Here is an 18,333-nt window from a genome sequence, read left to right as displayed (position 1 = left end):
ACAGCAATAAAATTTAAGCTTTAAAAAGCAGGATGTTCTATCAATCCTTATAAGTATTGCACATTATACAAGAAAATCCATTTTAGCTCAACCAAAGATAACTTGAACTGTGTAATAAGTGGAAAGATTTATCTCTGGAGCAGGTTCAAGTCTTTTGAATTATTTTTCTTGTGTTCTTAAGGATGGAACACCACTGGGCTAAAAATCCTTTTGAACGTACATTTTTATGATAATCTCCAAACAAGAATCCTTATCTACACTTTTAAAAACCAGGTCATGCCACATGCATAATAGCTATAATGGATATATAAGGTATATTATGTTGACATGTTAAAAAATAATAATAGGGGCTGTTATAAAGTGTGATTAGGGGAAGCATAAAGCTTCTTTCCCATTTAACAACTATCTTTTGGTTCCCCTTCTTTTAGCCAGATGGAGAATGGTACCTAAACAAAGGGCAAACAAGGTTACAGAAATTGTAAAGCCATTAAGAACAGGACATGAATGTATTTGCCTATCACTTCTATTTCTCAAAAGACTTTTGAGTACACTAAAAATTCCTTTTCTGAGCACAAAAACATCTTAAGAGTCAAGAAATGTTATTTTAATGGAAAGGGACTAACAAACTGATTAAACATTTACAGTACATTTACAAACCCTAGGATACACACACACACACTGGAGTTCAGCCAGAATAGTAGGTTTAGATATAAAAACAAACCATGGTTTTAAACTAGCTATAGTTTCAAATCACAATTTCAAAACATGGTCTCAGATGATGAATGGAAGCAAACCATAGTATAATAATAATAATAATAATAATAATAATAATAATAATAAATTTTTATTTATATACCGCCCTGTGGCGAACCAATCCGGGCGGTTTACAACATTAAAATAACATACAGCATAAAAACAATTTATTTCCCTCCCCCCTTAAAAAGTTATTAAACAACATATCTAATTTAAAACCACAATAACTAGTTAAAATAACAATAAATTAAACAAAATAATACCAACCAATAAACCACTGCAACTTCAGTTCTAAAGAAAAGGGGGCTTTGGAGACATTACTGAGGAGGGGGAAATCCTAAGATCCTGAGGCCGGGATATTTCAGTCTGGGAAGGCCTGCCTGAAGAGATCCGTCTTGACAGCCTTTTTGAAGCTGTCCAAAGATGTTAATTGACGGATCTCATCCGGCAGGCCGTTCCAGAGACTAGGGGCGACAACAGAGAAAGCCCTCCGGGAGGTCGCCACAAGCCTCGATTTTTGAGGCTGCAACAAGTTCCTCCCAGAGGACCGGAGAGCGCGGGGAGGATTGTATGGGAAGAGGCGGTCTCTGAGATAGCTTGGACCCAAGCCATTTAGGGCTTTAAAGGTAATAACCAACACCTTGTACTGGGCCCGGAAACCAATAGGCAGCCAGTGGAGGGACCTCAAAACTGGAGTGATATGGTCCCTTCTGGATGTTCCTGACACAAGCCTGGCTGCCATGTTTTGAACCAGCTGTAGTTTCCGAACCAGGCACAAGGGTAGCCCCATGTAGCGCGCATTACAGAAGTCAAGGCGTGAGGTTACCAGCGCGTGCACAACTGTCTCAAGATCCCTTACTTCCAGAAAAGGGCGCAGCTGGCGTATCAGCCGAAGCTGATAACAGGCGCTCCTGACCGTCGCATTAACCTGATCTATCATCAGGAGCGACGAGTCAAGGAGCACCCCCAGACTGCGAACGCAGTCACTAGAGGAGAGTGTGACCCCGTCCAGGACTGGTGGTTGCAACCCAATTCTTGGTTTCGGGGCCGCTACCGTGAGCACCTCCGTCTTGTTTGGATTCAGCTTCAATCTGCTTTTCCTCATCCAGCCCATTACCGCCCGAAGACATTCATTGAGAGAAGAGATGCCATTAGAATTCGAGGCCGACGAACGAGACATGGAGAAATAGATTTGGGTGTCATCAGCGTACTGATAGCACCCAGCACCATAACTCCGTATGATCTCACCCAGCGGCTTCATATAGATGTTAAACAACATTGGGGACAAAATAGCTCCCTGAGGGACTCCACAAAGGAGCTCCCTCTTTCTGGAGCTACTGTCCCCAAACAGCACCCTCTGGGACCTGCCTGAGAGGTAGGACCGGAACCACTGCAATGCAGTGCCTCCGATACCTAATTCCCCCAAGCGGTCCAGGAGGATGCTGTGATCTATCGTATCGAAAGCCGCTGAGAGGTCTAAGAGCACCAACTGGGTCACACTACCCCTGTTGATGCTCAGACGCAGATCGTCAGCCAAGGCAACCATGGCAGTCTCAACCCCAAAGCCTGTCCTGAAGCCAGTTTGAAATGGGTCTAGATAATCGGTTTCATCCAAGACAGCTTGGAGCTGAAGAGCAACCGCCCTCTCAATTACCTTGCCCAAAAATGGCAGCAAAGAAACAGGCCTGTAGTTGTTCATATCCAGGGGGTCCAGGGAAGGTTTTTTCAGAAGCGGCTTAACAGCCGCTTCCTTCAGACAAGATGGAACATGCCCTTCCCTAAAGGATGCATTGATGATATCCGTGAGGAATCTCCTCAATGCATCCCCCCCCGGACGGCCAGCCATGATGGGCAGGGTCGAGAGGGCAGGTTGTTTTCCTCACCTTGCCAAGCAGCTTGTCCACGTCCTCGGTACTCACTGATTGGAGCTGATCCAGAATAACTTCATCGACGGAGTCACTGGACACCTCGCCTATAGATTCTGTTCCAACAGTGGCGTCTAAGTCGGCTCTTATCTGAGAGATTTTATCTGCGAAGAAGTTGTTAAACGCGTCGCAGCAGGCCATCGTCGGGTTAAGCAAGGGATTTGGCGCAGGAGGTACCTGCGTCATTTCCCTCACCACCTTAAACAGCTCTGCTGGACGGGACTCTGCAGACGCAATACGTGCAGAGGAGAAAGCTCTCTTTGCTGCACGAATTGCCTCCCGATAGGAACAAAGAAAGTTCCTATGGCGAGTTCTGTCAGATAGGAGTCGAGTCTTCCGCCACCTACGCTCTAGTCGTTGTCCGAACCGCTTCATTCTCCTAAGCTCTGGTGTATACCATGGCCTACGATTTGAAGCGGATTGGCAAGGACGCTTGGGAGCGATCGTGTTGATAGCCCTGGTAAGATCGGTGTTCCAGGTATCAACCAGAGCATCGACAGGGTCACCGGCATTCCCAACCATTAAACCCTCTAAGGCTCTCTGGAATCCTATTGGTTCCATTAGCCTTCGAGGGCGGACCATTCGAATGGGTCCACCACCCCCGGTGGGGCAGATATTGGCTCTTAGTGCCGTCTTGACCAGGAAATGATCCGTCCATGACAATGCGGAGGTACTTACCACCTCCGCCCACGGATATTCCTGTTCCGTACTAAAGACCGCATCGAGTGTATGACCTACACAATGTGTGGGCCCAATGACCAGTTGGGATAGGCCCATGTTTGTCATGGTCTCCATGAACTCCCGAGCCGCACCTGTTAAGCTGGTCTCGAGCAGAATGTTGAAGTCCCCCAAAACTAGAAGTCTGGGGGACTCCAACAGTAGCTCAGAGACCAGCTGCGTCAGCTCAGTAGTAGTAAATCAAATAGAGAGCGTGGCTAAAACAGATTAAGGGTTAAATTTACTTATTAGTCTCAAATAGACTAGACCTATTGAATCGATGTAACATATACATACTGGCATACCAAATTTCAACTGATTTAAAAGAAGCATATGTTAGTTAACATTTGATTTGAGTGGGAATTGTATATGTTATGTCAATACAGTGCACCCACATCATATGTGGTTTTCAGCTTATGCTGAAAGCCACGCGCCAGAAGAGGCAATGGGACACCCCAAGCATGAGCCACATTGTTTTCAATGCGGCTCCAGCATACACGGTATTTCCCTTACATGGGAGGAGTCTGGAACGGATCCTCCACGTAAGGGAAGGGTGCACTGCTTCAAAGTAACATACAGGGTTCCTGGACAGTCTTTCATTCAGTTACTGATCAGGTCAGATCTGCTTAGCATAAAGCATGTTGTCCCCATGGCAGCATGCTTATCTGCTTTCCTCATTCTATGGCAGCACTATTTAGGGTGCCGTGGGTGTCCTATGGCCTCCAGATGTTGTTGAATTGCAGCTCCTTTTCATCCCTGACCACTGGTTGTGTTGGCTGAGATGGACAACAGTTGCAGATAATGTTTGGAAGGACACCAGTTCACTACCCCTAATTTGGTGGCATTTTGGTATTTGAAAGATTCTTGGCTAAGGAAGTGAAGAAATATATCTCTGGGTATACTATTTGTTGTGACTGCTCACAGCATATGCACAGCAATGACCAGTACTGTGCATGTGGACAACCATGAAGTCTATTGTATGTACAGGCTTTTGGTTGATAGCTAAATTTTAATCCTTAGACTGGATAATTGGTTCTCAAGCAGAAAACAGAAAATGCCACAGCTGATGGATTTAATTTATAAGCAAGCAGTACAGGTCATTAATTTTATACTAACAAATAGCTATAAATTAAGCAGTGAGAGATGGTTGTGTATCCAGGTATACAAGAAAATGAGCAGACTGTTTTTTTTATATTCACTTAGAAATTCCAATTCTTGACAGAAACCATTTCCCTCTATCATTTGGCATTTTTCTATCAAGACCTTTCAAAACATGAATGATTTACTGCATATGTATGATATGCCTTTAGGTAAGAAAGACACCTAAACATTCTCTCATCTCAAAGTCTGCTTCTGTATATCAAACTCTCTTCTGAAAAATAAGAACATGCATTACAGGCTGTTGCTGATGCTTTAAAGGTAACTGCCACTGATCCATATGGAACCAGGATTCTATAAACATTAAAACAGTTTTTAGTTCAAAAGTGGGGGACATGTTGTTCCATTACAATCACAGAATCATAGAATCCCATCAACCTTTGCCATTCACTATGCTGGCTATGAAGCTGCTGTCCAATTCCTGAGGGGTCATATATTCCTCAAGCCAGGTATAGTCAGTACGAAAAAGTGAAACCACACCAGTCTGTATCTTTGTGGCAACAGAAACACAACAGTCCAAAAGAGTTCAGTGCTACACAGGGTTGGGCAAATCTATCAATTTTGCACTCCCCCATAATAGAATAAAGAAGGGGGAGTGAAGATAAGAGGAATAAGCATCAACAATCTAAGATATGCAGATGACACCACACTACGCTTTACATGACTTGAGCATATGCGCTCAAACCGCGGGGCGCGCACGGGGTGGAAGGGGCGGCGTGTCCCATTCAATTGAATGGGGGTGCACGCCTGTTGTGCCCCATGCGCCGCCGTGCCGCCGTGCACAAGCCCCATTTTAAAAATGGGGCTTGAGCATAGGCGGAATTCGCCTTACATGGAGGGATCTGGAATGGATCCCCGCGTAAGGCGAGGGCCCACTGTACTAGGAGAAAACATCACAAACTTGGAAAAATTACTAAGGAAGGTCAAATAAGTACGAAGGCTGAACATAATGCTTTAATGCTGAACATAAAGAAAACAAAAATAATGACCATATGGGATCTACATAAACATAAATTCTACACAGACAATAAGGAAATTAAATAGTTAAAGAGTCCCCATACTTTGAATCAAACATTGTTCAGAATGGAGACTGCATTCAAGAAATCAGAAGAAAACTAGGAATGGGAAGGACAGCTATTAAAAAACTAGACCTTAAGGATTAAAGATATTTTAAAGATTAAAGATACAGTCCAAGCCACTGTATTCCCTATCACCCTGTATGGATGTGAGAGCTGGACAGTGAAGAAAGCCGGTAAGAAGAAAATCAATTCATTTGAGATGAGATGCTGGTGAAGAGCATTGAGGATACCATGGACACTGTAACTCTTATCAAAATAGGAACCATCTCCTTCTCTGAGTAGAGTGGCAAAAGACAAAAGCGTAGTCCACAAAAGGATAAGCTAAAAGAAGCACCAACCATCTCTACTATCTCTACAAAGGCACTGCTTCTGGCCTTTTTTGTGTTCTTTTGCATTTTCCTTTATTTCATTCTTTACATCCTTTGTTACATGCCTCTAAGTTTTATCTTCGACTTATTCACAGATCATATCAAAATTCATAATTTTGCCTGCCCCCCCCCCCCAAACTTGCCCTTAACTTATATTTTAGGTCAACTTATAGTAAAGTATATACAGTAATTCAGGGAAAAGCAAAAGGGCTGTCAAAGATTTTCTTTGGTAAATGTAGATAAATGATCTAATAAGTTACCTACAATTGCAGACGGATGCACATTTACAGAGGGAGCAGTTACATTTCAGAATCCCCAGCAAAAGGTAGGTATGATTTCTTGTTAGACATGACTTTTCCCGCTTTTCCTTGCACACAGGTCTTCCTTTTTGCAATTCTTAAGAAAACCAAAGTGATAGAAAACACTTTGCTGGATTGCAGGTGCTGCTCCTTCCAGAACACAACTGTAATCATACAGAAAATTCCCAAAGGGCTAATAAATAATCTGATATTGGATTTTTGGTTAATATCACCATTGTCACCACAACCATAGTCACCACCATTGTCACCACAAACATCCCCATTCTCATTTATTTTTGCTTTCAATCTCTCCATTTTACACCAAATTTATATAATCATCCAAGTATTGGTATCCTAAAGTAATAATAATAATAATAATCCGCTTAATCACTTGGAATCCAAGTGGATTACAATAATAAAATGAGATACAGTTAAAAATTATAAAAGCCGCTCCCCCCATATAAAAACATACTAATACTCAAAAGAGATTAAACCAGAAAGACATTAAAACAATAGCATAAAATAACAGTTAAAACCAATGGAAGATTTGTAAGAAGTGTATAGCAGGGTCCAAATAGGATGGAAAAGGAGATAGGGAAAAGAGGGGGAGCGGGAGGCAAGTAAATAGAAGTGGATCTAGTCTGGAAAGGCCTGCCGGAAGAGATCCATCTTAATAGCCTTCTTAAAGGTTTCCAAGGTGGTAATCTGACGGATCTCGTCTGGCAGGTCGTTCCAGAGTCTAGGAACAACTGCTGAAAAGGAACGCTGGGTTGCTGCTGAAAGTCTAATCCTCTTTGACTGAAGCAGATTCTTCCCAGCAGTACAAAGAGTGTGGGGAGGATGATATAGGAGAAGGCGTTCCCACAAGAAATCAGGACCCAAGCCATGTAGGACTTAAAAGGTTAAAACCAACACTTTGTATCGTGCCTGGAAACTAACAGGCAGCCAGTGAAGGGATTTTAAAACTGGTGTAATGTGGGCAAATCTAGATGTGTCAGTTACCAGCCTGGCTGCCTTACTCTGTACCAGTTGAAGTTTCCGAACTTGACACAGAGGTAGTCCCATGTAGAGCACATTACAAAAGTCGAGCCAAGAGGTTACTAGTGCATGTAACCACTACTGTTTCACAGTCTTCCCACTCCAGGAAGGGGCGCAGTTGGCAGATCGGCTGAAGCTGAAAGCAAGTGCTCCTGACCATCGCATCCACCTAAGCCGTCAGATGGAGAGACGAGTCTAGGAGCACCCCCAAACTGTGAACAGAGTCCTTCAGGGGAAGTGTGACCTCATCCAGAACTGGTTGGCATAACTCCATTCCCAGACTAGGAGTCCCTATTACTAATACCTCCATCTTACCTGGATTCAACTTGAGTTTGTTTTCCCTCATCCAGTCCATTACCGCATCAAGACAGACATTCAGAGGATAGATGCCCTCCTTGAGGGACGCCCGACCTGAGCTCCCTCTTGGCTGAATAACTGTGTCCAAGTGACACCATCTGGAATCTATCTGAGGAGTAGGATCGGAACCACTGCAAAGCAGAGCCTCCGATTCCCAGCTCTCTCAGGCGTTCCAGAAGGATACCATGGTCAATGGCATCAAAGTCTTTAATAAGTATTCATCTTAATATATATACTGGTAATTATGCCCCTTAGAAAGTCAAAAGATTTCCATTGTTTTTGCCAGCAAATGAAGACACCTAGTAATTAAAAGGGCACAATGACACAAGAATTTAAAGATGACATCCCAGTAGGTAACGTGAGACAGGGAGTCTTTTCATTCTCCTTCAAACACATTCACAAAACAGTGAATGATAAGATCAGAAAGGGAACAGAGGTAAGGAAAATAGATGAAGTTCATAAGTAAGGCTAAGGCATCAATTAAGAAAGAATTTAAGAAAGCTCAATCCCAGTGACTTTACTGAGAAGTAATAAAGGTATAGTAGAGCAAAATGGAGATATTTTGGTTTATTGTGGGGGACTGAGCTAGTCAGCAGTCAGGAGCAAACTGAACGCTGGTCTTCATGCAAATGCCCATCCCTGACCTAGGCAAACAAACAGTTTTGTTTCCAGCATTAAAAAAGTACAGGGTATCCTTTAAAATGTTTCTTATTGGAATAACAAAGGCATGACAATGTTATTTTTGAAAATAATGTAGCAACTCGGAGGTTTAAGAGTCACAAGTACACTTTTAATGTAGCATGTACAGTTGACTCTCCTTATCTATGGATTCTTTATCCATGGATTTAAAATATTCAAAAAAATATAAATTACAAAAGTAAACCTTTTATAGGAGGGACACCATTTTATTACCATATATACTTGTCTATAAGTCTAAAAATTTATGCCCAAAAATTGACCCCAAATTCCAGGTTACGGGTCACTATGGTAATATGATAGCAGCTCTTTCAGTTTCCCCATGCAGTTGGCAGAGCAGTTTATTTCTCTCTTGACCAAGCAGAAAGAGTCCTGAGTGATTAATTGATATTGTTGTTTGTTTAAGAGTCCTCTCCCGCCCGCATGTTTGGCTGAAATGAAAGCTGAAATTATGAAGCAAAAAGTATCAATGAGAGTCTCTTTTGCCATACCACACATACACACACTGAAGAAGCCTCCAGGTTTTACCCTCAATCTATACACAGGTCATGGCAAAATCCATAATTTTGACCCCTAAACATAAACTTGACTTATACAAGAGATTGACTTAAAGTTGAGTATATACGTTAATTCATTGTATTTTAGAGGACCTGAGTATCCACAGATTTGTATCCACTGGGGATCCTGGAACCAAACCCCAGTGGATACCAAGGGCCCACTATACTGTTTATTTGTTATAAAATATTCCCTTGGTGAAATCATTTTGAGAGATTTTTCTTAAAAATTTGGTTGGTTTTTTTTTTTTTAAAAATGAAATAAAAGCAATAAATTAAGGTGTCATTCTTAAAGAGTAACAACTAACACATATGTTTGGGGGAAAATAGTAATGCCTTTGAAGTAATATTCCCAATTCTGCTTGTCCCCTGACCACAACCATTCTGAATATTGGGTTGTGTGATTACATCTCAGAAAACACTTTTGAAAATGAAAGAACAAAGATCACACTTTCAAATTAATCTCCATTTTATTTCTCCACCCACAGTAATGTAAGTCAGAACAAACAGTCCATCAAATAAACACTAATTTAAGAGATGAAAAGCCCTAAAGAAAATTAATTTTAGTATTAAAAATAACTATAGTTCTCACTACAATTTAAGGATTAACAGATTTATGGTTGCAATACCCTCTGTAGGCCAGAACCACTTTTGTGTATCTGATAAAGTAGGGGAGAATCAAACATTAATAGAAATTGATTGATGGCCATCTGACGGGGATCCTTTGATTGTGATTTCCTGCATGACAGGGGGTTGGACTGGATGCCCCTTGTGGTCTCTTCCAATTCTATGATTCTATGAGTGCAACCAAGAAATCAGAAAAGGATTAAGAATGGGAAGGACAGCTAGGAAAGAACTAGAGAAGATCCTAAAATGCAAGGATATACAACTGAGCACAAAAGTTAGAATTGCACAAGCCATTATATTCCCAATTGCCATATGGGGATGTGAGAGCTGGACAGTTAAGAAGGAAGATAGAAGGAAAATCAACTCATTTGAAATGTCGTGCTGGAGAAGAGTGCTAAGGATTCCATTGACAGCCAAAAAGACCAACAAATGGGTCCTGGAGCAGATCAAGCCAAAAATATCTCTAGAAGCCAAGATGACAAAACTCAGGTTGTCATACTTTGGACACATCATGAGAAGGCATGAATCATTGGAAAAAACAGTAATGCTAAGAAAGGTAGAGAGAAGTAGAAAGAGAGGAAGGCACATGCAAGATAGATGGATTCTATTAAAGAGATCACGAGTCTGAGTCTGCAGGAGTTGAGCAGAGCAATGGAGGACAGAGGGTTTTGGAGATGTCTCATCAGCAGGGTAACCATGGGTCGAGATCGACTTGAGGGCAGTTAACAACAACAAAGGGATCTACTTAACAAAAAGCTTTCCCTTCAATAAATCAGTCTTTAAGTTGCCACACAACTCTTGGTTACTTTTGCTACACAACACTTAACTCAGTGGTTCCTCTGTAATTTTATTTGTGGTTCTAGCAGTTTACTCTATTTGTATTCATAGCCTTTCACTCTGTAAGAAACTTAAACATGATTAATTTGAAAGCACAAGGCACAAGCTATACTCCAGACTTCAGTAATGGCTCTACTTAAATGTTCATGGAATGCACTTCTAATAAGCTGTACCATTACGTTTGTGCAGTATAATGCTAAAATTTATTCTGCCTTTTTTGTATAACATTTATTCTTCCATAGCTGTCCACAAAGGGACATATTTAATAAATAAAGGAGTGCTGAGACACTGTTGCCCCATACATCAGCCACTCAGTAAGAAGACTAATTTGAATATCCTTTCCTCTGGATAATTATTATTGTAGCTTGTTTCCTCCTTCCATACTAAAGCTGTAATTTATGGGGGCTGTTTTCAGGATATTGCCTTTAATTCAGTAAGTTGTAATTTGCCTTTTAGCTTCTAGGATTGCTTTGTCTCTGCATGTGGCTGATAGCAAAGTGAGTGGTACAGGTTCTTTGATGGTGTAAATCTGCATGCATAGGCTTCTTGGGTTCCTCACAGTCTGATTCGTTCTTTGCGGGTGGACAGTTTTGTGCCACAAGTTCTCCTGGTGCAGATATTGCAAAGTGCCTTAATTATTACGTTGTGCTGTTGGTCCAGTTCTTGTTGTTAATTGCTGTCAAGGCGACCTCAACTTATGGCAACCCTATGAATGAGAAACCTCTAAGTCACCCTATCCCTAATTGCTCTGCTGAGGTCTTGTTGACTCAGGACCATGGCTTCCTTAATTGTGTCTATCCATCTGGAATTTGGTTTTCCTTTTTTCCCTGCTGCTTTCGACCTTAACAAGTGTTATCATATTTTCTAGTGACTTAGGTCTTTTCATAATATATCCAAGGTACAACAATCTCAGTTTAGAATCTTGGGTTCTAGAGAGAGTTCAGGCTCTATTTATTCTAGGATCCATTTATTGGTCTTTTTGGCAGTCCAAGGTATAGGTAGAACTCTTCTGTAGCACCAGGTCTCAAATGAGTTGATTCTCTTCCTATCCACTTGACTGTCCAGATTGCACAAGCATATATCAAAAATGAGAAATATGATGGCATGTTCCATCCTAGCTGTAGTATTCCATGATACAGTTGGCTCTCCCCAACCGTGGACTTGCCATCCTTGGACTGGAGCATCCACAGCTGGCCCCGCCCCATTCTTCTGAATGGCAGCACATGCACAATTAAAACCAACAGGACTTGAAGTCCCATGTTTTTTTGCATCTGAGCAGGGGGTGAGGGGGTGCTGCCAAATCCCCATGCACACAAAGGGCTGATTGCATATCTTTGTACTTCAGGATCTTTTCTAGTTACAAAGTATAAAACCAAGATGACGTTTTTCTAGATATTCCTCAGGAATACTGAAACTAAGATCTGAGCTTAAAAGTATTACTTTGGGGGCTTTAAAGATGGAGGTGCCTCCACATTCTTTGACAGAAAGTCATATGTTCTTCATGATGCTATGTAAGTATTAAACATCTTAGCTGACGATTGACTTCCTGACTGCAGGAATATTATTGTAAAATACTGGAAGATTACCCTGCTTTCTAAAATAGATCACAGGCTCCAAACAGTGTGGCAGATGTTTTTTTAATAGGTTTGAGTCATTTTAGGTTAAGAAAACACATTCCACTATTTGTGAGGGGGAGGAGTAATTTGATCGCACTATGCTTACTGAAAAAGGATTTAAACGTAAAAACATCACAAAGCAAGAACTGTCCATGATTTGATATATGATTTGATATTTTAGTTATTGTTCAACTAGTCTTGCATAGTTTTGTTAATTTGTTTAATTCAGGCCAAGATGATAAGCCAAGATACAAATAAACCTTTGCTTGAACACACAGCCCCTTCACACAAGCTATGATTAAACTAGCATATCTCTAAAAATGGTTTTCGATTTTGTCCAAATCAGGAAACTACGGTTGCCAGCTTTGTAACAAGGTAGGATCCTGGTATGTTCCAAAGACAGTAATCAAAGGCACGTTACAGAGCGCCCCAAAACAGCGCTCTGCCAGCACCACCAGTTGCTGCATCCGGGAACCGCAGCGGTCAAACCGATTTCTGGATGCAACAAAAAGCTGCAAAAAGCGGCTTCTTTTTGTGCCCTGGAAGTGGCGCTGCAAGTGGCCAATGGCGCACTTGCGACGTCACTTCTGTTGCGGGACGTGCAGACACTGTGCGTCCACGACATCAAGATGGTGGCGCCCATATAGAATGGGCAGCGCCGTTTTGTACGCGCCGAGCGCATTCAAGGGTTAGGGGCGTCCGGAAAGGACGCCCCTTTCTAACCCTAGTACATGCTCGGCACGTACTTTATGCCTGTCCGGAACGGGCCAAAGTTTCCAAACTCAGCTGAAATGGGGACAATTAATCAGCAAAGCTAATGTGAAGGAAAAAGGAAGATGGGAAGGAGCTTTTGTCCATGCATTTGTGTATAACTCATCTAAACACAACCATTATATGATTCTGAAGTTTGAGTCAGTAATATTTTATGGTGGTACATAAATCAAGACCATGTTATATGCTGGATGCTAGACTTCCAGTCCATAAATTCTTGGATTACAAACAAACTATTAATTCATTATGTTTATGGCAGTTGTAGTCTGGAAGTGTGCTTTCTTAATTTATTTCTCTAATGAATTCCACATTAACTAAGTAGGAACATTTGAATAAGAAAATTGTCAGAAATTGAGGCTTTGTTCCTTAAAAAGAGATGCAGTGTTAATTCTCATCATTCTGTTGCCAAATATCTATTTGTCTGAAGAAGAAAACATATAGAACCACAATGGCTGAAATAAGTTTGGATTTCTGTCCTTGAGTTCTTCTAGAAACATGCCTATCCTGAGTAAAATATTTATTTAACTATTTTTATCCTACCCCACATCCAAGGATTTCAGAGCAACATACAATAAAATAATTTTTGATAGTTTAAAACAATTTAAAACAGTAGGAGTAATATATTAAACAATCTGACAAGTTAAAACAAAACAGCTTAAAACTGCTTAAAAGAATTTAAAATCATGCACTCACACACATTTGAACCCATTACCTGTGCACTCCATTGTAATGTGGGGTGGCTGTTCACATGTGTTACCTGGCACTGTCATCAATATGAGTTGCTTGCTCTAAAGTCAGAACAAGGGCCCAGTATCGATCACATGGCTGGGTGCCTTGTTTTGAACTCAGACTGAGTGACTCACTGTTGCAGTGGGGCCAAGCATCACAGTAAAACACCACCTGCCATTGCTTCTGGAGCAAAAAGGTAACTTTAACATGGGGGAGATATGTTGGATCTGGTGCTGGACTGGCTGGACATTGTTTGGACAGGTTGCGCCAGGACTGAAGATTGGACCCTGGGCTGGACTCCAAGCTGAGAAGATAAATTGTTGGAACTCCATGCCAAAAGGACAGGTGTGGGGAAGGACATTTTATTTGGCCCATACAGACAACCCCTAGAGAAGGCTCCTTCAAGTATCAAAGTTTCAAACCAGTCAGCCCTAAATGTCAGCACTAGCATTTTGAACTCATTCTGGAAGCATATTGGTGCCAGTATGATACAGTCTCTGTATTGTGTTGTATGCAATGTCTTATAATAATAAGCATTTAATTTAAGCTGGGGTAAGCAACTGTGGCCCTCCAAATATTGTTGGGCTACCATTCCCAGCAGCCTTAGCCCAGCATTGGACTTTATCACACGTGAGGAATTTCTCTTAATTTCGAATGAAAAGAAAGTGGGGCCAGAACGCATTCACGTGAATTCGCTAGTTCAGCGAATTTATGTGAATGCTAACTGCGTTCGAACTGGCTTCCCATTGCCCCAAAATAGCATGCCATTGCCGAATTTGCATGTGGTAGTCTATCATGGAATAATGTGAAACCCCATGATTGCATTTAGATTCCCATTGGATTATACTTCCAATTTCCCTTGTCTGATAAACTCCATTGTCAATGGTGAGGAAGCATGGAAATTACAGCCCAACACCCTCTTGGGGGCTATAGGCTTCCCATTTCTCACTGAAAGCATACCCACTTGTTTAAACTGAGAAATGACTAGCATTGTCAAGTAGGGAGTTTAAACTGAAAATGCCTGCTTGTTAAGAGAAGCCACAAACACTTGTTCTTTATAATTTAGTCTAGTCACCATTTTCCTACTACAGTACAGGATGAGAGAATGGCAAGTTCCTTGTGTCAACTTGTCTGTTCAATAGCTACATGACTAATAGTCTCATAAACAAAAAGAAACAAACTATTAAGCTTGAACAATACATTTTACAGGAGAAAATAAAATAAAGGTGGGAGAAGCATACTATTGATCGGAGAAATCGGTGGACTGAATCCTGTAGCCTGAGATGATCAATTATATGTAAAGGCTATAAGAAGTAATTAGCAGGAGTTAGATTGCATTGGAATACCTGGAAAGAAAGGAACAGATGTTTGGGCAACTATATGTCTGTATACTACATGATTTCATTAGCATCCAAGTTAGCTTTCTGAATGCTAAGCAGAGACAAGTTAGACACTTGAATTAGAGTTACATATAAACTGAATAAGCACACACACACAAACACCTAGAAGGGCAATGTTGTATGAATGCTTCTGTCAGGCTATCTTCTTCAAGCCTGCCCTCAAAAAGGAAATTCCCCTACCCAAACACCAAATATTCAAATCCTGCAGAATAATTAACTTAATAGGATACTACTGTGAGTTTCATTGATGACTGGCTTTAATGGTAAAATGATGTTCAAATTCCTAAGTACCAGCATACTTAGGGATGCCATAACCCGGTTGCAGGCGGGGCAAACCCACTTTTGGGGTTGCTGGCACGGTCACGGTCCGGTTTCGTACCAAAACCATGACTGCCCCGCCTGTGGCCACCTCTGCCCCCACGTACGCCTTCGTTATGGCTGTGGCTGCTCATGCAGCCGGCCGGCCACCCACTTCTGCGTCCACCTCCTCCTCCTCTGCCTCCTCCTCCTCCTCCGCCCCCTGCGCACTCTCTCTGGCCATCAGCCACCTGCCTCCGCCTCCTTCCCCAACCTCCTCCTCCCCCCGCACATCCCCCTGGCCTGCAGGGCTGTGCGTGGCTGGCTGGCTGGCTGGCCACCCACCTCCTCCTCCTCTACCTCCTCCGCGACCGCGCTGAAGAGGCCCGATTGCATGCCTGGGCCCTGGCCGCACGCTGGCCTCAAAAGGGAGCTGGTCCCCTTAAGGAGGCAGAGCCTCAGAAGGGGAGGAGGAGGAGGAGCCGCGCGCAGGGCTAATGAGGAGGACTTCCTCCTCCTGAGGCTGGGGCTGAACAGCCCGCCCCTTCTCCAGGCCTGAGCCTGTGAGGGGTGGCAGGGGGCGGGGCTGTTCCAGCCCCAGTCTGCCCCCATTGGCCAGCCAGACTCAGGAGGAGGAGCTCCTCCTCTGTTGGGCCGGGCTGCAGCCAGAAAGGGCCATTTCCTTTGCCCTTTTTTGGCGCGGAAGAGGAGGAGGGGGAAGAGGAGGTGAGTGGCCAGTTCCAGTATTAATGCTTTTTATTTTTTAAAGTCTATTTTTAAAGTCCATTTTTTAAAGTCTATTTTTAAAGTCTTTTTTTAAAGTGCATTTGTAAATTGTATATTTTAAAGAGCATATTTTAAAGTGCATTTTTCCCAAGTGCCTTTTCTGTGTGTTTTTGGTGCTTTTAATGCTAACAAGTCTCCCTTGTTTTGTCAATGATAGTGTGGTGGTGATGATGATGATGATGATGATGGTGCAATAAGCCTCTGAAATATGCAAGAGGCCATGTTAAGTAAAGCCATGTGAAATGCCCAAATGTGCTGTTGTGTGTGTTTTGGAATGGAGGGGGGTGATTTGGCCAGAAAGGGGAGTACATTTCTGTCAACTGTCTAGGAATAATGCCAAAATGACCTCCATTTTGATGATGCCTAAGAAACATGCATTTATATTAACATTTTTTTAAAAATCACCAAATTTTTCCACATGTCCTCCATTTTTTAAAAGTGTCCTACATTTGAAAATGTTGTCCTACATTTGTCCTACATTTGTCCCAGTTTGGAGGTCCTGACTTATGGCAACCCTAAGCATACTGCTTCAGTGGTCAGGCAAAAACATTTTAAAAGGTCGATTCATAAGCTGGAAATTGATTTTTAGGGGTCGGATTCACTTAAACTCTTCAGGACCACCATACATATTGTATCAACAAATATATTCAAAATAACAAATCCTAAAATGTACGTCTAAATCAGCTTGCATAGTGATGAGATTTCAAAATGCCAACTTACAGAAAATTACACATCACTCTACAAGGGCTGAATAGCTTGACTTCTCCATATACTCCTCTCTCTCTTCCCCCACTTTTGCTGTTTTTCTAAATATAAAGGTGTGGAAGAGTGTACGTTAGGAGTGGCCAAAATGTGGCCAGGAGGTCACACGCAGGCTCCAAAGTTGTTTTTGTAGCTCTTAGCCCCTCCAGATTTCCTGGCCTCTCCTTCCTAGTAAAAAAAATTAAAGTGAGGAAGTCAATTTTTTTAATTGGCTGCAAGGTTATTTTCCCCCCTGTTTAACTTCAAAAAATACCCATTGTTCAAAACCTGATTTTCTATCAATTTCCTTTTGCTTTGGGGCATTTTTGGCAGCCAGAGCACCGAGTGGCAGAAATCTGGCCCCAGGACCTGCTGCCAGTCAGGTGTATTTATATAGATAGATAGGTCCAAGGCACACCGCAGAAATAATCCAGTTTGAGACAGCTTTAACTGCCCTGGCTCAGTGTTAAAAGAATCCTGGGAGTTGTAGTTTATTGTGGCACCAGAGCTCTCTGACAGAGAAGTCTAAATGTCTCACAAAACTACAGTTCTCAAAATTCCCTAGTGCTGAACCAGTTAAAGCAGTCTCAAAAGTCTTAAAGCAGTCTTAAAGAAGTCTCAAACTGGACAGATAAAGCAATCTCAAACTGGATTATTTCTGCAGTGTGTTTTGGACCACAGACAGCAAGATAGATAGAAAAGTTACAGATGAATTCTGAAACTCATAAATTTATCGCACGGCACAGCAGCCGATTTTGAATAACAGTTCAAACAAATGAGACAGGAGAACAGAACTAGCATGTTCTCCCTCCCTCCATATTTATCTTAATCAGTTTCAGAATGCCTGAATAGGACTATCGCTGTACAATGTACATCAAGATGGCTAATGAACCATTTTCATATATGACTCCTCTGACCTGTGTTCATGTTTGAAACCAAAGTTTGTCCTAGTTTTGTTGTACTGTATTTCATGTTCAGCAGCAATTTTGAAGGCCACAAACACCCTATTACAACCCCAGCTCCTTCCAACAAACCTCCTGAACCATCAAGATTATTTTTGTTACAATTTTGGATGATTTTTACCAGGCCAAATATCTCCCAAACAATTAATAACATACAAACATCCTGCCCCCACTTCCCTAGAACTTCACCACCCACATATCTCTTTTTTCAGCCATATGGAAAATGTGGTATTTTCACCCATGCCAGTATGTGTGACCCACTGATGATGGAGGAGTGGGAAGGACTGGCCTCCCTCCCTTGGGGAGTTTTCCACCCTGGCAAAGGCAGTGAGATTTACATTTAAATCAACATGCCATGGGTTGCACTCGTAATCTTTTCCTGCTTTTGCCACTTTCAAGAAAAATTTAAAAAGCAAACATCATCTGTAAGCCCAAACAGCAAGAGTATGTGCAGTCTTATAATAAAGCAAACCACACAAGTAGATTATTAAAATCGGTGCCGCTGCTTGACTCAAGGCAAAATTATTTTGCTCACTTCAAAACACCCTTTCTGGATACAATTCTAATTTTACTTTATATAAATTACAATACAGTTCCAGCATGCCATAAATACAAACGCACAA

At 41.9% G+C, this 18,333-nt stretch overlaps 1 protein-coding gene across 1 annotated transcript in view; it reads right to left on the bottom strand.

Annotated features, from left to right (window-relative positions):
• The window catches only part of PLXDC2 (plexin domain containing 2), a 269,613-nt gene that overhangs the window by 234,813 nt on the left and 16,467 nt on the right, over window positions 1-18,333 (bottom strand). The window lies entirely within an intron of this gene.

This window comes from Sceloporus occidentalis, unplaced genomic scaffold (assembly GCF_023333645.1).
Source record: "Sceloporus occidentalis isolate IW3139 unplaced genomic scaffold, rSceOcc1.0.p SCAF_7, whole genome shotgun sequence".
Classification (NCBI taxonomy): domain Eukaryota; kingdom Metazoa; phylum Chordata; class Lepidosauria; order Squamata; family Phrynosomatidae; genus Sceloporus; species Sceloporus occidentalis.
The sequence above is the reverse complement of the archived record's forward strand: the minus strand, read 5'-3'. Positions and strand labels throughout refer to the sequence as shown.